Source organism: Heptranchias perlo, chromosome 20 (genome assembly GCF_035084215.1).
Source record: "Heptranchias perlo isolate sHepPer1 chromosome 20, sHepPer1.hap1, whole genome shotgun sequence".
In the NCBI taxonomy this organism is placed as follows: domain Eukaryota; kingdom Metazoa; phylum Chordata; class Chondrichthyes; order Hexanchiformes; family Hexanchidae; genus Heptranchias; species Heptranchias perlo.
The window spans coordinates 21,180,354-21,203,656 of NC_090344.1; the positions used below are offsets into that span (position 1 = coordinate 21,180,354).

General features: G+C 44.1%; 3 non-coding genes across 3 annotated transcripts; 2 read left to right on the top strand and 1 right to left on the bottom strand.

Annotated features, from left to right (window-relative positions):
• Positions 1-710: 710 nt before the first annotated feature.
• On the top strand, positions 711-792 carry trnas-gcu (transfer RNA serine (anticodon GCU)). The gene has a single exon. It is a non-coding gene; the product is annotated as a tRNA-Ser (tRNA).
• Positions 793-10,034: 9,242 nt separating this feature from the next.
• On the top strand, positions 10,035-10,108 carry trnat-agu (transfer RNA threonine (anticodon AGU)). Its single transcript has one exon. It is a non-coding gene; the product is annotated as a tRNA-Thr (tRNA).
• Positions 10,109-14,312: 4,204 nt separating this feature from the next.
• trnas-uga (transfer RNA serine (anticodon UGA)) lies at positions 14,313-14,394 on the bottom strand. Its single transcript has one exon. It is a non-coding gene; the product is annotated as a tRNA-Ser (tRNA).
• Positions 14,395-23,303: the final 8,909 nt, after the last annotated feature.

Sequence of the window (23,303 nt, forward strand, 5' to 3'; positions counted from 1 at the left end):
ATACTTATCCATTTCTTTATTGAAGACCATGATTGAATCTGCCTCCATCACCCCCTCGGGCGGTACATTCCAGATCCTAAACACTCGCTGTGTAGAAAAGTTTTTCCTCATGTCACCTTTGGTTCTTTTGCCAAACACCTTAAATCGATGTTCTCTGCTCCTTGAACCTTCCGCCAATAGGAACAGTTTCTCTCTATCAACTCTGTCTGGATCCTTCATGATTTTGAATACTTCTATCAAATTTCCTCGTAACCGTCTCTGTTCCAAGCAGAACAATCCCAGCTTCTCCAATCTATCCATGAAATTATGCCCCTCATCCCTGGAATCATTATAGTAAATCTCTTCTGTGGGGATTCGTTATTAACATCGCCGAATCCCCCACCATCAACATACTGGTGGTCACCATTAACCAGGAATTTAACTGGACCAGCTACATAAATATTGTGGCGACAAGAGCAGGTCAGAGGCTGGATATTCTGCGCCAAGTGACTCACCTTCTAACTCCCGAAAGCCGTTCAACCATCGACAAGGCGCAAGTTGAGTGAGTTGGAATACTCATGTGATGGCCATCGACCTGAAACATTAACTCTGTTTCTATGTCTAAAGATTCTGCCTGACCTGCTGAGGAGATGCACGTTTGCAGTTTCAGGTTGGCAACATAGCCAGTATTTTCATTTTGAATAAAGGTGCTTTCGCCTATTTCCATATGCGACGAGGTGGCCGAGAGGTTAAGGCGATGGACTGCTAATCCATTGTGCTGTGCACGCGTGGGTTCGAATCCCATCCTCGTCGTTATGATGTTTAAGTTTTGTTTCTCTCATTCAGTCCACCCAGAAGGTCTGGTTGAAGTCCCATCCTTCTCGAAACGGCAGACGGTGGGTTTTGCATTGTTTGCTGATATCAGCAACAGTTCCTTCCAGGATGGTGTTGAGATTGTAAGGTCGCGAAGTATCAGATTGTACATTGGTGTCATTGTAAAAAGAGTAAATCTTATGGTCAACGTAAGAGAAACTTATGCACCATAATTATGATTTATGTCCGGATCATTCCGTGTCTGTGTCTGTTCAAAAGGGGTGTGCTGTAAGTCCCGGATCATTCTGTGTGCGTTTTACCCGATTTTCTTGATACCCTTTTTCCTTCTGAACTGAAATGACGATCCTCTCTCGAGAAGAAGGTTCACCGCCTGCTTCGGGCAACTGGTAGGAAAAATAACAAAAACTGATGAGACCAAGTTCATTCTGCTGGGCTTCCATTCCAATCTCCGCACTCTATCCTCCATTCAGTCTCACCCCCGCCTGGATATTATAATCTGCGATATTCATAAGGGAATGGAGAAGCCGAATATCACGGTTATAATTTTATTGGTTGCTCAACAATGAATAGCTTCAATTGCAATGATTCAGAAGGTAATCATAGAATCAGAGAATCTTACATCACAGAAGGAGGTCATTCGGCCGTCGTGCCAGTGTCGGCTTTTTCAAATTAGACCCACACCCCAGATGTTTCCCCATAACCTTGCAAATTAGTCCTCTTCAATTATGCCCAATTGCCTTTTGAATGATCCAATGGAATCTGGTTCCACCATCCTTTCAGGAAGTGCGTTCCTGATCTTAACAACCCTCTGTCCGGAAATAATTCTCCTCAATTCCCCTCTAGTTCTTTTGCCAATTATTTTAAAACTGTGATCTCCGGTTACCGACCCACTTGCCAGAGGAAACAGTTTCTCCCTACTTGCTCTTTCAAAACCCCTCACTATTTTGAATATCTCTATTAGGTCTCCCGTTAACCATCTCTGCTGTAAGGAGAATAATCCCAGCTTCTCCAATCTCTCCACATAACTGAAGTCCCTCATCACTGGTATCATCCAGGTCAACCTGCTCTGAATCCTCTTCAATGCCTTTTCATCCTAACGTTTGGTGCCCAGATCCGTACAATATACTCCAGCTGAGGCCTAACCACTGATTTGTAAGGATGAGTATGATTTCCATTTTTTATATTCAATGCCTCTATTTACAAAGCCACGTATCCCAAACGCTATCTTAACCGCCTTATCAACTTATCCTGTTTTATGAATATGAACTCCCAGGTCCCTCTGCTCTTGGAACCCCCATAAAGTGTTCGATTTAGATTATACTGCCTCTCCATGTTCTTCATCCAAAAGTGCATCACTTCACACTGATCAGCGTTAAATCTGTCACGTGACCGCCCATTTCACCAGTCTGTCCATGTCCTCCTGAAGTCTGCTATTATCTTGCTCATTACTTACTCCGTTGCCAACTTTTATATCATCCGCAAACTTCGAAATTGTACTCCCTATTCCCACATCCAAGTCATTTATATATAACAAGAAAAGCAATAATCCAAACCCCGACCCCTGGGGGATTCCACTGCATATTTCTCCCCAGTCAGAAAAACATCAGTTCACCACTAATCTCTGCCTCCTGTCCCTCAGCCAATTACTTGCCCACGTGACCACCGGTCCTTTAATCCCACGTGCTTCTCGTTTTTGAATAAGTCTGTTATGTGTTAATTTCTAAAATGTGTCCTGAAAATAACTGTAATTTTATTGTTAAACAATGAGAATACAGATATTAAGACCGAGTGATCGATCGGGTTCATTCCCAGCACCCGAAGGTGACGGGACCCGAGCAGGGGAAATCCCATCTGGGTTTATATTTTCCGAAAACCGAGACGGAAAATAGCAAAACTCATCCCGTCGAAATCCAACAACTGGACGAAGATCCGACAGCCTTTTCCCATCCCTGGTTTGCAGACCTGGCCGTTCAAGGAAGCCGGATAAGTCCATTAGGGAGTAACACCTAAAGTGAAGAAACGCAGACAGAGATAGAGAGATTCATGCAAAGAAAAATAGTATAAATCTCCAATTCTGTGATTGAGCAGAATTTAAGCTGCAGCTTAGAGGAAATTCGTCGAATGTCGTGAAATCTTAGAGGTTTTTGTAGTGCTGGATTATAACTTTATTTCTGAGAGAAGTAAACACTGCCTGGTAACTACAGATCTTCTTTATTTGAGCATTTCACAGTGGCGGTGTGAAGTGATTTCGAACCCCCAGTGAATTTCAAGGCCATGCTTGACCTGCTCTTTTGGTCAGCCACAGGTAGCACGCGGCTGTCGAGCAGACTGCCCAGGCTTATCACAGGAACTTTGTCAAACTGCATGTTCTCGACACGTATCCAACGCTACACGTGCAGCCTGCAGCCGTGTGTGCATTGGTGGCTCAGTGTGGAATCCTCGCCTGCCGGCGGGAAACCAGGGGTTGGTTCCAGGCCAATGCAGCTTCCTTTACCTTTTTGTATTCTGCACCCATGAGATCGCCTGAATTGGGATAAATTCATGTTCCGGGTTCAATCTGTACAACTTCTTGAAAGATTATCTTTTTTTTCGTCTCCGTGTGTTTCGTGAACAAACCCTCTGCATTCTGTCCTCTGGTGCTCAAACAAGCTCTGCTGGAGATTAGTCAAACCTGCCTTTTACATCGCTGAAAAGATGTGAGAAGCCAATTGGTGATTTTTGACCAAAAACGGGGACACAACAGGGGTCATCCGGGATTTGAGCCAGTAAAACTCCCTGAGCGGGAATCAGATCCAAAGTCCAACTGGTAACAGAGCCGTGCAGCCAATGTAAAATTTCGCTGGCACGCAGCCGATCCGCCATCCTTTCAGAACACCATGGCCATCCAATCTCGCTTTCTTGTACGATATACCATGCAGAGAAATATCAGGTTCTACACTAATTATTTAATATCAACAATATTAGTCACTCTTTATCAAATTTGTTTTGAATGTACGACTTGTTTTATCAAGTAACACTTTACAGAATGAATTACTCTGAAACGACATTGTCGTCTGTCTCGGTGTCGTCATAGTTTACACTCCACCATAAGTACACTTTACTCAAATTGCTGCTTTCATTCACTATGAGAACGAAGAGCCACGAATGTGGAAACATTAGCTACGAATTAATCAGCTAGTTTGCACCTTTCATTTTCCTGCTGTCTCAGTCTTTTTTTTCTTTACCCTTCTCTGCTATTGTTGCAGGATAGATCAGCCATCGCCGTTCAAGGAAGCCTGAGAAGTCCATTGTGGACAATACAGAGAGACAAGAGACAGAGACATGGAGAGATGGAAAGATGCAGACAAAGAAAATAAAGAGTATAAATGTCAGGTTTTGCAAACTAGCAGAATTTAAGTTACAGATTGGGAGAGATTCCTTCTTGGGTCTTGAAATCTTGCAAGAGAAGATTGGACACAAGTTAAAATCATAGGCCTCGCTGGAGAATCTCTCATTCTGGGAGAGAGATAAATGCGGTCAATTAACTCCAATTAACCTATTTCAGCACTGAAGTGATCTTTAAACAGCAGCTCTGCGAGCAGAATTCAAACCTGGGCAGGAAAACCTCAATTGAATTTTGAGTCCAACGCTTCAAACACTCGGCCACCGCAGCTGCAAACGGCATGTTCATTCAGATCGGATTCCAAATGGACACATGCTGCTGTTACAAACGCGCGCATTGGTTGTGCAGGGGTCGAATTCTTACTTGTTACGCTGGAGACCTTGGTTCGATTCCCAATACAATGCAGGATCATTCTGGAACAATGAGGAACTGAGGAGCAAAAGTATACCATTTCGCCCCTCGAGCCTGTTGCGCAATTCAATGAGATCCTGGTTGATATGTAACCTAACTGCATATTATCGCCTCAGCCACATATCCCTAAATGCCTTTGGTCAACAAAAATCTATCAATTTCAGTCTTAAAATTGACAATTCAGTTCGCATCAACTGCCGTTTGTGGAAGAGAGTTCCAAACTTCTGCCTCCCTTTGCTTGCAGAGGTGTTTCCCAACTTCACGCCTGAAAGTCCTGACCCGAATGTTTCGGCTCTGTCCCCGAGTCCTCGACACGCTAACGGGCGAAAATATTTTTGTTTCTGTTTACCCCACCAGTTCCACTTAATATTTTGAAATGTTCGATCAAATCAGCACTTAATGTACTTATTTCGAGGCAAACCCGAGTTTATGTAATCTCTCCGCGTAAATTAAACTGTGGAGTCCAGGCAGCACTCGAGTAAATCGACGCTGCACTCCCTTCATAGTCAATATATCCTTCCTATGGTGCGTTGCCCAGAACTGAAGACAACACTCCAGGTGTGGTCGAAACAGATCTTTGTACAGCTGAATCATAATGCCTATCTCCTTGTATTCTAGTCGTCTAGATATAAAGACCAACATTCCATTAACCTTTTTGATTATTTTTCTACCTGTCCATGACATTTTAATGATCTATGTACATGGGCCCCTCAGTCTTTTTGGACCTCCACTGTTTCGAGCTTTTCACCATTTAGAAAGTACTCTGATTTATCCTTTTAGGTCCAAAGTAGATGACCTCACACTTGACGAAATTCAGAACCATTTGCCACAATTTTGCCCATTCATTTATTATATTAATGCCTCTCTGTAATTTTATGCTTTCATCTGCATTGCTCACAATGCTGCCCATCTTGGTGTCATCGGCAAACTTGGAGATGTGCCTTTCTATCCCGTCATCTAATATCCGCCTGAATTGGGAAAAATCCAAATTAAGTTTCAATCTCCTCATCATCTTGAGACATTTTATTTGCTTCATGTGTGTTGCGCCGACGAAACTTCGGCATTCAGTCCACTGGAGCTCAAACATCCTCTGGCCACAATTCAGTTCTCCCAACAACAAAACTGAAAAGATGTGAGAAGCCAATAAAAAGTGGCTCGTCCAGGATTTGAACACGGGACCTCTCGTATATTACGCAAACGAAACTCCCGAAGCGAGAATCATACCCCTAGACCAACGAGCCGCTGTTAGTTTCGCTGTGCAGCCAGTATAAATGTTCGTTGCGTCTCACAGCCGATCGGCCATCCTTTCAGACCACTTCTGTCCATCCAATCTCGTTTTCTATTTGGGTGGACAGCAATATCAAGTTGTACACCAACTATTTCCATTCACCAATATTGGCCTCCCTTTACCAAATTGCTTTCGAGTCCACGACTTGAGTTATCGAGTAAGACGTTTCAGAATTAGCTGCTCTTAAACTACATTGCTTGGGAGGATACTGAGAGTCGTGTCGATTTGTGGCACGCTCTGTTCCCTTTGCATTACATCCTACACATAGAATTGAATCATAGAAATGTTACAGCACGGAAAGAGGCCATTCGCGCCATCGAGTCCGTGCTAGCTCTCTGCAAGAGCAATCCAGCTAGAACCTATCCCCGAAGCCCTGCATTATTTTTCCTTTCAAGTACTTATCCAGTTCCCCTTTGAAGGCCATGATTGAATCTGCTTACATTTCACCCTCGGGCAGTCCAGATCCGAACCTCTCGCTGTGTAACAATTTTTTTCCTCATGTCACCTTTGGTTATTTTGACAATCACCTGAAATCTATGTCCTCTGGTTCATGATCCTTCCGCCAATAGGTACAGTTTCTCTCCATCTCCTCTGTCCAGACACTTCATGATTTTGAATACCTCTATCAAATCTCTACAAAACCGTCTCTGTTTCGAGGAGAACAACCCCAGATTCTCTTGCCTATCCACGTTACTAAAGTCCCTCGTCCATGGAATTATGCTAGTATTTTTTATCTGCACCCCTCTCAGGCCTTCACATCTTTCCTGAAGTGCCATGTCCAGAACCGGACACAATAATTCAGTTGTGTTCAAACCAGTGTGTTATAAAGTTTCATCATGACAGCTATACTTTTGTACTCTATACATCTATTTATAAAGCTCAGGATCCCGTATGCTTTTTAACCGCTTTCTCAATCTGCCCTGCCACATTCAACGATTTGTACACATAAACCCCTCTTTGTTCCTGTACCGCTTTTACATTTGTGCCCTGGAGTTTATATTGCCTCTCCTCGTTCTTCCAACCGAAATGTATCACTTCTCATTTTTCTGCATTAAATTTCATCAGCCACGTCGCCGCCCATGCCACCAGCCTACCGATATCCTTTGAAGTCTATCACTATTCTTATCACTGTTTACGACCATTCCAAGGTTTGTTTCACCTGCAAATTTTAAATTGTGCTCTGTGCACTCAAGTCCAAGTCATTAATGTATATCAAGAAAAGCAGTGGTCCCAGCACTGATCCCTGGGGAACGCCACTGTACACCTCTCGCCAGTTCGAAAAACAACAGTTCACCAGTAATCTCTGTTTCCTGCTCTTAGTCAATTCTGCATTCATGTTGTTACTGCCCCCTTTATTCCATGGGCCGCAATCTTGATGATAAGCCTACCATGCGGCACTTTATCAAACGCCTTTTGAAAGTCCATATACACCACATCAACTGAATTGCCCTCATCTATCCTCTCTGTTACCTCATCAAAAAACTCTAACAGGTCAGTTAACCACGATTTGCCTTTAACAAATCCGTGCTGGCTTTCCCTAATCATTCCACCCTCGTCCAGGTGACTGTTAATTCTATCCCGGGTTATCGTTTCTAAACGTTTCCCCACCACTGAGGTTAAACTGACTGACCGATAGTTGCTGGGTTTAATCGTACACCCTTTTTTGGGCAAGGGTGTAACCTTTGCAATTCTCCAGTCCTCTGGCACCACCCACATATCTAAGGATGTTTGTTGATTATGGCCAGTACCTCCGCAATTTCCACCTTTACTTCCCTCAGCAACCGAGCATGCATCCCATCCGGACCTGGTGGTTTATCCACTTTAATTACAGCCAGCCGTTCAAGTGCCTCTGCTTTTTCAATTTTTAGACCATCCAGTATCTTAACTATACCTTCTTTGCTGAGACACTGGCAGCATCTTCTTGGGAAAGACAGATGCAAAGTACTCATTTTGTACCGAGGCCATCCCCTCTGCCTCCATCAGCAGATCTCCTTTATCGGGCCTAATCGGCCTCTCCCCTCCCCTTACAACCCGTTGAATGTTTACATGCCTGTCGAAAACTTTTGGATTCCATTTTATGCTGGCCGTCAGTCGAAAGTCATATTTCCTTTTTCTCTTCCCCTCTGAACTCCCTAATTTCGGCCTGGTGAATGAGCGCATAAATAAAGTTAGCATTTCTTTCAGCCGGAAACAGAAAGTTACTGGTTGATTAATGGCGATTTGAACAAATATTCGTCTTTTTTACAGTGTTTAATCAGTTTTGACAAGTTAATAAAGTGAACTAATACAGTAAAGTATTTTGTAAAAGTTGAATTCCTGATCGGGAACCGCCTCAGACAGCGCATTACTGCCCATCCCTGGGATACAAGATAATACCGAAGCTTTGACAACACATCGCAGGTCCCGCTGCAAAGACACAGCTTGCCAGCTGTTCAGTAATTTGGAGCCTGGATAGGGAGTTAAACGCTGAACCATCATCTCACTACCCACTTTAGTCTGATACTCTACCGACTGAGCTACCCAGGCTCGATACGACAGAAGCTCCCATCGTACGTATTCATGGGAGGTCTCTGAATTATCCCTGCAGCCGTCGAGCAAGGGTGAGGTCCGTTTGATAAAATTCTCAGTAACGTGTTGAGGAAAATCATTGTTCCTGATGAACATGATGTAAGAAACATGGGCAGTGAACTCGTGAGTTTATAATTCTTCTTGTTTGTGCCAAATGTCTTGTCATTCGTTAGCAGCAATTAAAATCACACTTTACCCAGCGGCTCAAAAGCTGAACTTGTCCCACACGGGAGCTGGAAAAGGCCTTTCGACCTTTCAGCGTAGTAACATCTGTAAGCTGAATAATTTCTTCCGTTGCACAGTGACACCAGGCAGAATATTTCCCTTCCAAATTTTCCCCACACGACACTTCCAACCGATGAATATCGGCTTAACGAAAAGAAGAATTGCTTGTTTGGTTCTTTAGATTTAAATATCTCGTAACGGCCCCTTTGCCATGTGAGATGCCGCTAAAAGCCCCCTCTCCCCCTATGAACAAGTAAACTGGCACCTCCTATTGCAAGACGGTAGACCAGAGGAACCCAAGAGCCCACATGGGAACACTAAGAAGTCGATGCGTTATGGAACATACCAATTGTACCTTGAACTCCAGTCAAAATGTTCGGAGTAAAAGGTTTGATTGTTTTAGAAGATGCTCGAACTCACAACCTGGTCATTTCAGGAGCCCATACTGCTATAAATAAGTAACGCACGCTCAATAATTGTGCAACACGAGAGCAGCGAACAACCGAAAGCATCAGCGCTCCTGCCAAACAGCTTCATTTTCGGTCTCTCAATTATCACTTCGAGATCTTTCTCAAACAGAAGCCTCCAATCCAGATGCTCTTCGTTAAATAACAATTCCCGAATCAAGAGAGTTTTGATCAATCATGACGAAAGCATGCACAATTTCCTCACCTATTCCTTTTAATCCCTGGGATGGTGAACATCAGGTCCTGGAGATTTGTCTATCTTTAGCCTAATTATTTTCTCCATTGCCGTTATTTTACTTATACGAATCCCCGTGATTTATTAACAGTTTTCCTCGTGTCTCTGGGATGTTATCCTCATCCATTTCTGTGACAACTGATGCAAAGTAAAAATTGAGCAACTGCCATTTCCTGATTTTCAATTACAATATCACCTCCATCTGTTTTTAAGCGGCCCAAGTTACGCTAAGCCTCCTTTCTTTCTCTTAATATACTTGTAAAAACGTTGAGAGTTGTCCTAATTTTCCCTCACAAGTATTACTCCTTTTTCCCTTTTTGCTCCTCTTACGATTTTTTAGTTTCAGCACCACAATAAACAACACTTCGCTGTAAAGTTCGGCTCAATAGTTCTCCAATGTCAGAGCGAGAATTGTCTGAAGCCCTAATTTATGTAATGTAACAAATACAATCACACATAATCATCCGTGTATCAACGCACTGATGGAAACACAAAGATAAACACAGAGAGAAATCCAGTCAGTGTCGGAATGCACAGGTGAACGGAAAGGCGAAATGGACAGAGATGAAACGGCCTGAACCCCCAATAGTGAAGTGTCGCTGATAGATATTAGTGCGAGGAGGTGGGGCTACTGCATCATCAATTGGCGCTGTGGCTTAGCTGGTTAAAGCATCTGTCTAGTAAACAGGAGATCCTGGGTTCAACTCCCAGCAGTGCCTTACACAGCATATTATTTTACCTAATTTGTGGAATTAAGCGACAAAATAACACTGTGTTGTTTGTCTTTTTTCAGGTTTCAGGAGGAAACGGATAGCAAGATGACTGTTCAAAAACGCCCTTTCATTGTCCAGACAGACCTCTCATAGAATGTGTCTGCCACACGTTAATTTAAGGACACGTTCTTGTTTCTGGGCTCGTTGTGGTGGGGGCATAATTCACGATTTGAGGTTCAAAGTCGGAACTCGTCCAAATTTGGACTTCGACTTGTGATCTTGACCTGCGGTACAAACGTTTGCAAATAGGAAAAATAAGTCCTCAAATCGCTCCACCTGAATCTCCAGGCCAAGATAAAATATATCCCAGGATGTTAACAGAAGCAAGGAAGGAAAAAGCGGAGGCTCTGACCATCATTTTCCAATCCACCCTGGCAAAAGGTGTCGTGCTGGAGGATTTGAGGATTGCTAACGTTGTAACATTGTTTAAAAAGGGAAAAATGGAAAGATCGAGTAAATAAAGGCCAGTCAGCCTAAACTCGATGGTGGGTAAATTATTGAGCACAATTCTGACGGAAAGTATGAATCGTCATTTAGAAAGGCACGGATTAATCAAGGACAGTCAGTGTGGATTTGTGAAGGGAAGGTCGTTTGAATTGAATTATTTGAGGAAGTATCAAGGAGGATCGATGAGGGTAGCGCGATTGATGTAGTCTATATGGATTTTAGCGAGGCTTTTGGCAAAGTCCTACATGGCAGATTGGTCAAAAATGTAAAAGCCCATCGGATCCAAGGGACATTGGCAAGTTGAATCCAAAATTGGCTGAGTGGCAGGAACCAAGTGGTTGTGGTCGACGTGTGGAAGGCTGTTTCGAGTGGGGTTCCATGCGGCTTCCTACCAGGTCCCTGCTTTTCGTGGTACAGATCATTGATTTAGACTTAAATGTAGGGGGCATGGTTAAGAAATTTGCAGATGATACAAAAATTGGTCCTGTGGTTGATAGTGAGGAGGAAAGCTGCAGACCGCAGGAAGATATCCATGGAGCGGACAGGTGGATGGAAAAGTGGCAAATGCAATTCAATCTGAAGAAGTGTGAGTTATTTGGGGTGGGGGGGGGGTGCAAAAAGGCAACGGAGTACACAACAAATATTGTAATTAATTTGCCATTTACACGCCCATTCTGCAAATTTACTGATGTCTTCCTTTATTTTTCTCATTTTTCCTTTGTATAAAGTACAGCTCGCAATTAGGTGCCGTCCCTAAATTTTGAAATTGTAATTCCGATTCCCGTGTCCAAATCATGAATGTAAATTTTGAACAACAGTGGTCCCACCATTGATAAATTGTGAACAACTGTGGCCCCAGAACCGATAAATTGTGAACAACAGTAGTCCCAGCACCGATAAATTGTGAACAGTGGTCCAAGCACCGATAAATTGTGAACAGCAGTGGTCCCAGCACCGACAAAATGTGAACAACTGTGGTCCCAGGAATTTTGATCTTGAACTGCAGTTGAAACATTTGCATAAAAGGAAATAACGTCCCGAAATCGTCCCACGTGAATCTCAAACGCTTTGGGAAGAAGTTCAATAGAAACAAACAGGACTTTAATGGCACCTCAACGACCTGAACTTTCATTGAATCAATTTTGTTCGCCATTACATTCGACCGTGAAATCGCTCTTGACTTTCATCTCACTGAAGCAGAGTGTGGCCGCTTTGTATCTGTGAGCATGTCGGTGGCGCGTTTAGCTTTGATATTGATCGCTTCCAATTTGTAAAATTCATCAATCGTCAGGGAAAAGAAACCGAGAATCGAATTGTCCTTGTAAGTGATGAAGTGAAGTGATTGGTGCTCCAAGCAGATCTGGAAAATGCGCAGTGCAATCGGTCAGGAGTTCCAAATCCACCCTCCAGCCACTCGGCAATCAAATTAACTGAGCTTTACTCTGGCCCAGTGTCACCGCACTGAAATCGAGTATTTGTGCGGCATGTTTTTCTTCATAGTTGCTGGTTTAAGAGTGAAGGCCGGTTGGTTGCATTTTCACTCCTGCAAGTTTCAACCATTCATCTTGGACTGACTGTAGACCGTTATTATATTTGTCGCTGCAAACTCAAAGTTTAGCCCAGTGTATTATTGGTTTAGCAGGTGATCTCTTCACCTGTTCTCGGCGGTGTTATCCGTTAGCGTGAAAGTTTGATTGTTCGAGCCCTTATTTCACTTTTCCTCAAGGATTCATCGCCTCAAAGTTCCAGAGTTTCAACGCATGCTTTGGAAGCAAGAAAATGTACAGGAATCATTGCCAGCTGAGCAGGGCTAATATTCTACCATTTACCCTGCGGTCGGAAATCAGGCACATGAATCATATAAAGGAATGGAACATTGGCTTCACGGTAATTACAATTCTCCTTGTCAGACAAGCCCCCGAAAGGCCACAAGGGAGGTCGCACCAGCTGCAGGAGAGCTGGTTCGCTGTGACATGGAGATTTCTGTCGTGAGCGAGACCAGACTGTTTCTATGTTCAGAGAATGAATGTCACACCGTTTATTTTGGAAAAGCAAAACGGTGGGAATTTTTGTCACAGCCCGATGCGTTTCGTGTTGTGTCAGAAGTTCCTTGTTGCGTTAGTTTCATCTTGATCGCAGAACCGGTCTGGGCGTTCCTGTGATAAACGGAGACAATTGCCTGTTAATGTCAAATTTAACAACGACTGCACTGAGTTTTTGATCCCACTCTGTAGATGCAGTCTATAAAATGAAGAAATTTCATCACATCAAAGCACAAAATTCTCATTAAAGTTTTGACTGTCTCTCGGTAACCACGTCAGTATCTCCTTCAGTCTGAAATAGAAAGTTATCGGTTGATTAATGATGATTAAAGCAGTCATTCAGCTGTGAACATGGTTTAATTTTCTTCATGTAATTAATTTAATAAGTTCATAACTCTTACTAAAGTTGATTTCCTGACCGGGGATCGAACCACGCGGCGGTGGGAGCACTGAATTTTATCCACCAGTCCATCGGGGAGCTCCCAAGATTGCGCACCGGATACGATGGAACTGATGACATTTATTTTTCTTTCACTCTTCCGTGATTCATTCAGCTCTGTGTTTATTCTCAGGCCTCTTGTCTCTCCCTTCTTTTCAGCTTCTGACTGCGGATATTCCTGTCGTCAATATGAATAATATAGAATATCTCACAGCCCCGGTATATTTACTCTTTCTCTGTACAGTTCTGTACAAAATCAAACTCTACGCAGATACCGACAGTGACTCTCCCTCACTCTCCACAGAAGCAGCAGGAGATGTCACTTTAAACTGCCAGTTGCGTCAAACGATTCACCATGGACCTGCTTTGCCTTGCAGTTTTCCCAGGAGCTGCATTGATTCGGTGAGTGAATTTTGGAAATGGAAACATTTACACCGCCAGCTTGTGGGAGTATTTTACCTCACTTTCCATTTCATGTACATGCCTACTTGCACTTGGTGCTTTCATTGCCTGAACATCACCTTCTGTCGCGATAGTAGCTTGAACAGAAAATACCATTTTGTGTGAGCAGCTTGTCTGGCCCGAAAATGACCTGAATTACAAAGGGATAAGTAGGAAAGGCCGCGTTGCTCTGCTTGTTCACAGCAAAGAATTTTCAGCGTTTCCTTGTGGTCCAGTGTTTAGGATTCAGCGCTTTCATCACCACGGCAACGGTTCGATTGGTGTCGGTCTCAACATCCGCATATTATACACTCCACCATAAGTGTACTGGACTCAAATTGCTGATTTTTCACTGTGAGGGCGAAGAGAGATAAATGTGTGGACATTAGTTGCGAATTCATCAGCTGGTTTGCAGCTTTGCTTCTCCGTTGCAGTCTTTCCATCTTTACCCTTCTCTGTTCGTGTTGCAGGTTCGATCATCCTTGGCTGTTCAATGAAGCCTGAGAAGTCCAACAGGAGAAAACACAGAGAGTCAAGAAACAGAGACAGGGAGAGATTGAAGTATGGAAACAAATAGTGTCAATGTCAAGTTCTGCGAACGAGCAGAATTTCGGATGGAGCTTGATAGAGATTCCTTCACGTGTCTTGCAATTTTGCTGGAGACCATTGGGCTCCGAATTAAAAGCGTCGTTGGCGATGGAGCACCTCTCTGAGGGAGCAAACAAGGTCCGTTCGTTCCATTTCACATGTATTTGATTATTGAAGAAACTTTAAAAACGAGCGCTGCGAACAGGATTCGAACCTATGCAGGGAAACCCCATTGGATTTCAAGTCCAACGCCTTAACCACTCGGCCATCGCAGCTGCAAACGTTTATGATGCACGGCTGTAAATCAGAATGGGTAGGGTTATCACACGAGATCTGTGACACTTTGTTCTCTCAGACAGGTTTCCAACTGGAAACTTCAAGCTTGTTAATGTGCTGACTTTGCTGTCTCAGTGATAGAATTCTCGTTTGTCATGTGGGAAGCCGGGGTTTGAATTCAGGATTATTTTCATTCCCCATTCATAAAATCGCGTGAATTGTGCGACATTCGCCCTCAGCTTCAATCTGCGCACCATTTCGAGACATTTTCCTTTCTCCACGTGTGTTGCGTCGAAGCGGGGTTGGAAAATAACATTGCAAGTCTAACGCCTAAATCATTGGGTCATCGCAGCTGCAAGCGACAAATCCGACACGGCTGCAGAAGAGAATGAAGAAGGTTATGACAGGAGAACTCTGAGACTGTATGTTCTTTTGGACAGGTTTCGAACTGAACGCATGCCGCCGGCTGCTGTGCGGACTTTGTTATTTCAGTAATAAAATTCTTGCTTTCCACGCGGGAGGCGCGGGTTCGATCACCGCCCACTGGAGGAGCATTTTCATTCTCCATTCATGAGGTCACGTGAATTGGGATACATTTACATTCAGCTTCAATTTGAACACCATCTTGGGAAATTTCCCTTTCTCCGTGTGTGTTGTCGTCGACAGAACCTCGGCATTCTGTCCTCCATGCACTGGAATTAAGACAATCCTGCCGACTGCACCGCTGACACGAGGTGAGAAACCAATTCGTGATTTTGAACGAAAAATGGTAACACAGCAGGGCTCGTCCGGGATCTCTCACATAACAATCAGCAAATCCCCAAAGCGAGAATCATACCCCAAGATCAACGAGCCACTGGTAATAGAGGGGTGAAACCAATGCAGAATTCGGTGCCACCCACAGCCGATCGGATACCATTCTGTACATCCCATCACTTTTTCTAGTCCGAGGTACAACAATGTGAAGTTGTATTCTAACTATTTCTTATCAACAATATTAGCCTCTCTTTACCACATTCGTTTCGAATGTGTGACTTGTATTATCAAGTGAGACTTTGCAGAATTAATTGCTCTTAAGCTACATTGTTGTCTGTCTCGGCATCCGCAGATTATCCACTCGACCACAAGTATAACAGTGACTGCACTTCAAAAATACTTCATTGGCTGTAAAGCGCTTTGGGACGTCTTGAGGTCGTGAAAAGCGCTTTATAAATACAATACTTTGTTTTTATACTGGGCTAAAAGTCCTGATGATTTCACTATGAGGACGAAGAGATATCAATATGTGGACATTGGCTACGAATTCATCATCTGGGTTGGTCCTTCACGTTTCCTACCGTCTCAGTCTTTCGATCTTTACCGTTCTCTGCTGGTGTCGCAGGTTCGATGAGCTTTGGCCGTTCAACGAAGCCTGAGAAGTCCATCAGGGCAAAACAGAGAGGGACAGAGACAGCGAGAGGTAGAGAGATAAAAGTTTCGAAAAAAAAGCCTGAATTTCAAGTTAGCAGAATTTGAAATGAGGCTTGAGAGAGATGGAATCATACACTCATAGAATCGTTACTGCACAGAAGGAGGCCATCCGGCCCATTGAGCCTGCCCCGGCTCTCTTTGAGAGCAATCCAGTTAGTCACATTCCCTCCTTCTTTCCCTGTAGACCCGCAAATATTATTCCTTCAAATACTTATCCAATTCCTTTTAGAAAGTCATGATTAAATCTGCTTCCACCAACCTTTCAGGCGATGCATTCCAGATTATAACTACTCGCTGATTTGAAACGTTTTTCCCCATATCGCCTTTGGTTCTTTTGTCAACCACCGTAAATCTGTGTCCTCTGGTTCTCGACCCTTCCGCCAACGGGAGCAGTTTCTGTTTATTTACTTTATCAAAACCCGTCATGATTATGACGGGTTAGTGTTAGTGAGGGATCACTTTGGGACCAGTGATCATAATTCCATTAGTTTTAAGATAGCTATGGAGAAGGATCGGTCTGGCCCAAAAATTAAAATTCTAAATTGGGGAAATGCCAATTTTGATGGTATGAGACAGGAACTTTCAGAAGTTGATTGGGAGAGTCTGTTGGCAGGCAAAGGGACGTCTGGTAAGTGGGAGTCCTTCAAAAATGTGTTAACCAGGGTTCAGGGTAAGCACATTCCTTATAAAGTAAAGGGCAAGGCTGGTAGAAGTAGGGAACCTTGGATGACTCGGGAGATTGAGGCCCTAGTCAGAAAGAAGAAGGAGGCATATGACATGCATAGGCAGCTGGGATCAAGTGGATCCCTTGAAGAGTATAGAGATTGCCGGAGTAGAGTTAAGAGAGAAATCAGGAGGGCAAAAAGGGGACATGAGATTGCTTTGGCAGATAAGGCAAAGGAGAATCCAAAGAGCATCTACAAATACATAAATGGCAAAAGAGTAACCAGGGAGAAAGTAGGGCCTCTGAAGGATCAACAAGGTCATCTATGTGCGGAACTACAAGAGATGGGTGAGAACCTAAATGAATATTTCGCATCGGTATTTACGGTTGAGAAAGGCATGGATGTTAGGGAACTTGGGAAAATAAATAGTGATGTCTTGAGGAGTGTAAATATTACAGAGAGGGAGGTGCTGAAAGTCTTAACGCGCATCAAGGTAGATAAATCTCCGGGACCTGATGAAATGTATCCCAGGACGTTATGGGAGGTTAGGGAGGAAATTGCGGGTCCCCCAGCAGAGATATTTGAATCATCCACCGCTGCAGGTGAGGTGCCTGAAGATTGGAGGGTAGCAAATGTTGTGCCTTTGTTTAAGAAGGGCGGCAGGGAAAAGCCTGGGAACTACAGACCGGTGAGTCTGACATCTGCAGTGGGTAAGTTGTTAGAGGGTATTCTGAGAGGGAGGATCTACGGGCATTTGGAGAGGCAGGGACTGATTAGGAACAGTCAGCATGGTTTTGTGAGAGGAAAATCATGTCTCACGAATTTGATTGAGTTTTTTGAAGGGGTAACCAAGAAGATAGTTGAGGGCTGTGCAGTAGACGTGGTCTACATGGACTTTAGCAAAGCCTTTGACAAGGTACCGCATGGTAGGTTGTTACATAAGGTTAAATCTCACGGGATCCAAGGTGAGGTAGCCAATTGGATACAACATTGGCTTGACGACAGAAGACAGATGGTGGGTGTCGAGGGTTGTTTTTCAAATTGGAGGCCTGTGACCAGCGGTGTGCCTCAGGGATCGGTGCTGGGTCCGCTGTTATTTGTTATTTATATTAATGATTTGGATGAGAATTTAGGAGGCATGGTTAGTAAGTTTGCAGATGACACCAAGATTGGTGGCATTGTGGACAGTGAAGAAGGTTATCTAGGATTGCAACGGGATCTTGATCAATTGGGCCAGTGGGCCGATGAATGGCAGATGGAGTTTAATTTAGATAAATGTGAGGTGATGCTTTTTGGGAGATCGAATCGGGCCAGGACCTACTCCGTTAATGGTAGGGCGTTGGGGAGAGTTATAGAACAAAGAGATCTCGGAGTACAGGTTCATAGCTCCTTGAAAGTGGAGTCACAGGTGGATAGGGTGGTGAAGAAGGCATTCAGCTTGCTTGGTTTAATTGGTCAGAACATTGAATACAGGAGTTGGGATGTCTTGTTGAAGTTGTACAAGACATTAGTTAGGCCACACTTGGAATACTGTGTACAGTTCTGGTCACCCTATTATAGAAAGGATATTATTAAACTAGAAAGAGTGCACAAAAGATTTACTGGGATGCTGCCGGGACTTGATGGTTTGATTTATAGGGAGAGGTTAGATAAACTGGGACTTTTTTCCCTGGAGAGTAGGAGGTTGAGGGGTGATCATATACAAGTCTATAAAATATTGAGGGGCACAGATAAGGTAGATAGTCAAAATCTTTTCCCAAAGGTAGGGGAGTCTATAACGAGGGGACATCGATTTAAGGTGAGAGGGGAGAGATACAAAAGGGTCCAGAGGGGCAATTTTTTCACTCAAAGGGTGGTGAGTGTCTGGAACGAGCTGCCAGAGGCAGTAGTAGAGGCGGGTACAATTTTGTCTTTTAAAAAGCATTTGGACAGTTACATGTGTAAGATGGGTATCGAGGGATATGGGCCAAGTGCAGGCAATTGGGACTAGCTTAGTGGTATAAACTGGGCGACATGGACATGTTGGGCCGAAGGGCCTGTTTCCATGTTGTAAACTTCTACTTCTATCAAATCTCGTCTCAACCTTCCTGCCCTAAGGAGAACAACCCCAGCTTCTCCAGTCGATCCACGTAACTGAAGTCCCTCATCCCTGAAACCATTCCGGTAAATCTTTTCTGCTCCACCTCTAAGGCCTTCTCATCCTTCCAAAAGTGCGGTGCCCAGAATTGGACACAATACTCCAGTTGTGGATTATTGTGAAGTTTCCTTCAAGCACCTTGAAGTTTTGCAAGAGACCATTGGGCTCCCAATTAAAAGGTCTGCCGCGGTGGAGGATCTATCTGAGAGAAGGAAATGCGGCCCGTTATCTCCAGTTCATATTTTTTTGAGCATTGAAAAAAACTGTAAACAAAAGCGCCGCGAGCAGGATTCCAGTGTTTCACCGAAAGACCCCGTCGAGTTTTAGATCTAACGCCTGAACCACTCGGCCATCACAAGCAGCGAGTGCTAGTAATGCAGGGATGTAAATCAGAATGTGTAAGGTACTCAGAGGAGATTTGTGAAATTATATGTTGTTTCAAACAGGTTTCCAACTGGACACAGAGAGCCCGATTCCATGCAAACGTTGCTGTTTCACTGGTAGAATTTGCACTTACCACGCGAGGGAACAGGGTTCGTATTCCCGACCAAATAAGGAGCATTTTTATTCTGCACCTCTGAGATCGCCTGAATTGGGATACATTCACATTCAGTTTGAATCTGCACACCGCCGTGAGGCATTTTACTCCTTCCGTGTGTGTTGCGTCGACAAACCGGCTGCGTTCTGGCCTCTGGACCTCAAACATGCTCGAGGATTAAATCAATCCTGCTTTCTGCAACGCTGAAAAGATGTGTGAAATAAATAAGTGAATCTTCACTGGAAATAGTGAAACAGGAGGGTTCTGGGATTGAAACCCCGAACCTCTCACATATCAATCAGTGAAACGCCTAAAATGAAAACTTTAATCCGAGAACAAGGAGCCGTCAGTAACACAACCGGACAACCAGTCGAAAATTTCCCTGCAACCCACAACCGATCGCCCATTCATTCAGACCGCTTCTGTCCATTGAATCATAGAATGGTTACAGCACAGAAGGAGGCAATTCGGCTCATCAAGCCCGTGGCGGCTTTCTATCAGAGCAATCCAATTAATCCCATTCCCCGGCCCTTTCCCGGTGCTCTGTATTTTTCCCCTTCAAATTCCTTTTTTAAGTCACGATTGAATCTGCTTCCAGCACCCTTTCAAGCCGCGCATTCCAGATCAGAACGACTCGCTGCGTAATTAAGTTTTTCCTCATATCGCCTTTTGTTCTTTTGCAATCACCTCAAATCTGTGCCCTCTGGTTCCCGACCATTCCGCCAATTAAAACAGCTTCTCTTTATTTACTTTATCTAAACCCTTCATGAATTTGAACACTTCCATCAAATCTCCTCTGCTCTCAGGGGAACAAACCCAGTCCGAGGCAAATGCGGTCAATTAGCTTCAATTAATTTATTTGATCATTAAACAGACCTTTAAAGACAGGCCTTGTTTTGTGGAAGTGTGAAATGGTGGTTTAAATTGCTGGTTTCAATGTCTGGGGCGTTTCTCGATTCGAATTTTAACACTGACAGAATTTCTGCAAATATCCATTTGGACCTGTTCACAGAAAACCCGATTGCAGTGCGATGGAACAGAGGATGTGAAAGAAGCTGAAAGTGAAAGTGCAGATATTAGTTTCATCACGGGGACAGGACACGTTTCCACAGGTAAGGACATCTTACCTTAAGATTCTTTCCAGCAGATTGGGTGAGGTGATCAGACTGACCGGGTTCTAGCTGCGCAATCGGTCCTTATATGAGTTACAGGCTCAGGAAATGCCGGGATTTTCAATTCGAGTCTCACCGAGATCAAACAATCCTTTTCCTTGTAAACATTTCGACCGGAGTTGAAGGTACAATTGGTGTGTTCCAAAATTCATTTAATTATCTGAATTGCCATGTGGTTCCTCCGGACTACGCTGTTGCAATAGCAGATGAGATGTTTAGTATTACTTGTTTACAGGAGGGAGGCTGCGGTTTTGTAGACACAAACTATGATTTTGATCCATCTTCAAATCGTGGGATTTAACTGGAGCTTTAAGCGAGCGCCAGAGGCCGCTCAGCCAGGATACTTTCCATCCTACACTTCAGGAGCTGGTTTTACAGGAATAGAATTACTGCAAGCAAGAATTCTACCCCTGAAGCACCAATATTCGCACGGCAGCAGGATGCATGTGTTCAGTTAGAAAACTGTCTGAAGGAACATGCAGTCTGACAGAGCCGGAAGTCCAGCAGATTGACTTTCGGTCTGAGCAGGTGATGAGTCTCCTTCTTGAGAGTGTTTCGCCAATCCAGCTCAGAGTGGTTTAAGAATCATGAATTCGTGTGTGACTGGAGCCAATTGTGTAAGATGAAGTGTCCGGGGCAGTTTCACATCCATGACGAACATGAATGATCCTGTTGCGGTTTTGCTGCAAAATTTCACTTCCTCACTCCCGAACTAAAATCCAACTATGGTGGGAATCAAACCCACAACTTTTGAATGGGTTATCAAGCAGAAAAAGCAAATGTCCAACACGCTACCTATTGCGCCATAAAATCAGTTACAAAAACAGCCTAATAAAAAGAAAGACGTGGTTCTCCGGTCCAGGGGCAAAAGTTACAATGGATGTGATTCAAAAAACTGTCCCCGTGAATCTGGCTGTGGATTTTTCTTGTAAAGCTTTGATTATAAAAGTTATAAAAAGCCGAAATAAATTATAAGAATCGAATCCGTGATCATGGCGTTCCAATACACTCGAAGCAACTGAGCTAACTAGCCTGACTGACGGTCCATTAGACATTTTGAATATGTTTTGTACCGACACGCTCGTTGATTGCGCTCGTTGATTGAACCCCTAAATATCTCTGCTCCTCCACAGTTCCCAGTTTCTCACCATTTAGAAAATAGTCTGATTTCTCTTTCCTGGTTTTAAAGTGGATGACCTCTCTCTCCCCCACATTGAACGTCCTGAGGGACAGTTGGGCAATAAACATTTATTGAACCCGTCAGTTGCAACATTTAATAAAACGAAATTAATAGTCACGGGAAAGAAATCATATGTGCCGTTCACCAAAGTAGCGGGTCGCGGCTGCACTGATTGTTTGTTGCGGTTTTAATAGCACCAAGCGTTGGGGTTTCAGTTTATTTTATTACCCTTGGTCCAAACGCGTTCTCCCTGATTCTCATCTCTTTGCTTTCAGTCCGGAGATTAAGCGCATCGATGGCGGCTGCAGCCCCCAGCAAGCAGCGCGGTACAGAATGTCACCTATCTGAATCAGAGGAGTCCAGTGCGCAGGCGCAGTAGAGGCTCTTTGTTTGGCCTTGTGTTCTGAGCATGAGCGGTCGTGGAGGCTGCGGGAGTCGGAGCGGTCGGTGCAGGTCAGAGGATCGGACGGAACAGGTTAATAAACCCGGGGGGAGAGGGCCCCGGGCCCGAGTATAAAGCAGTGAACGTTATCCCCGCACCGCGACCCACCCCGACGGATTCCGGTTTCTCCCCTTTCGCTTCAGTCCAACTTTCAACCAAAGGCCCGTGGCCCCGCGCATGCGCGAAACTCCGGGACAGCCTGGAGGTGCTCGGAATTCTCAGGGAATGTCTATAAATGAAGGAGAAATAGTGACATGTCAGGGAGCTTCCTCAATTGAAGGAAAAGTGTTGACATATCAGGTAGCGTTTGTAAATGAAGAGATATGGTGACATGTCAGGGGGTGTCTGTAAATGAGGGAGAAATTGTGACGGGTGAGGGAGTGTCTGTAAATGAAGGAGAAATGATGACGGTCAGGAAGCGTCTGCAAATGAAGGAGGAATAGTGATCTGTCAGAGAGTGGCTTCAAATGAAGGTTAAATCGTGACTGGACAAGGAGCGTCTGTGAAGGGAAGTGAAATGGTGACCGGTCAGGGAGCGTCTATGAAGAGAAGTGAAATGGTGACAGGTCAGAGCATCTGTAAATGATGGAGAAATGGTGATGGATCAGGGAGATCCCTTCAGCAGAGTTGGGAGACATTGCAGATGGACAGCTCACAAGGTGGGACAGGGTGATGGAACGTGAGGAGAGAGACAGAGAGAGAACATATTGATGGAGGGAGACCATTAAATATGAGAGTATACCAGCAAGAAATATAAAAAACAGATTGTAATAGCTTCCAACGGGAAGTAAAAATGAAGAGATTAGCGAAAGTAAACGTGGGTCCCTTACAGGCTGAGACAGGAGACATTATAATGGTGAATAAGGAAATGGCAGAGAAGTTAAACAAATGATTTTTTAAATCTGTGTTCACAGTGGAAGACACAAAAACATATCAGAAATAGTGGGGAACCAAGGAAAAAAACCCTCTCCCTCTCCACTCTAGCGAATCCTATTATCAGTTTAAAGACCTGAAGCAGATCACTCCTCAACTTTCTAAGCTGAAGGGAACACAACTCAGGTTTATGCAACCTGTCTCCGTAATTTAACCCTTTCAGCCCCGGTTCATTTTGGTCAATTTTCATTGATCCCCTTCTCAGGCCAATCCATCCTTCCTGAAGTTTTTTTCCCAAAACTGAACACCATTCTCCAGATTGGGTCTGATCAAGGCTCTAAACAACTGAAGCATCACGTCCGTCCCTCTGTATTCCAGCCCCCTCGAGAAAAAGGCCAACATTCCATTCGCCATCTCCATTTCGTCTTATA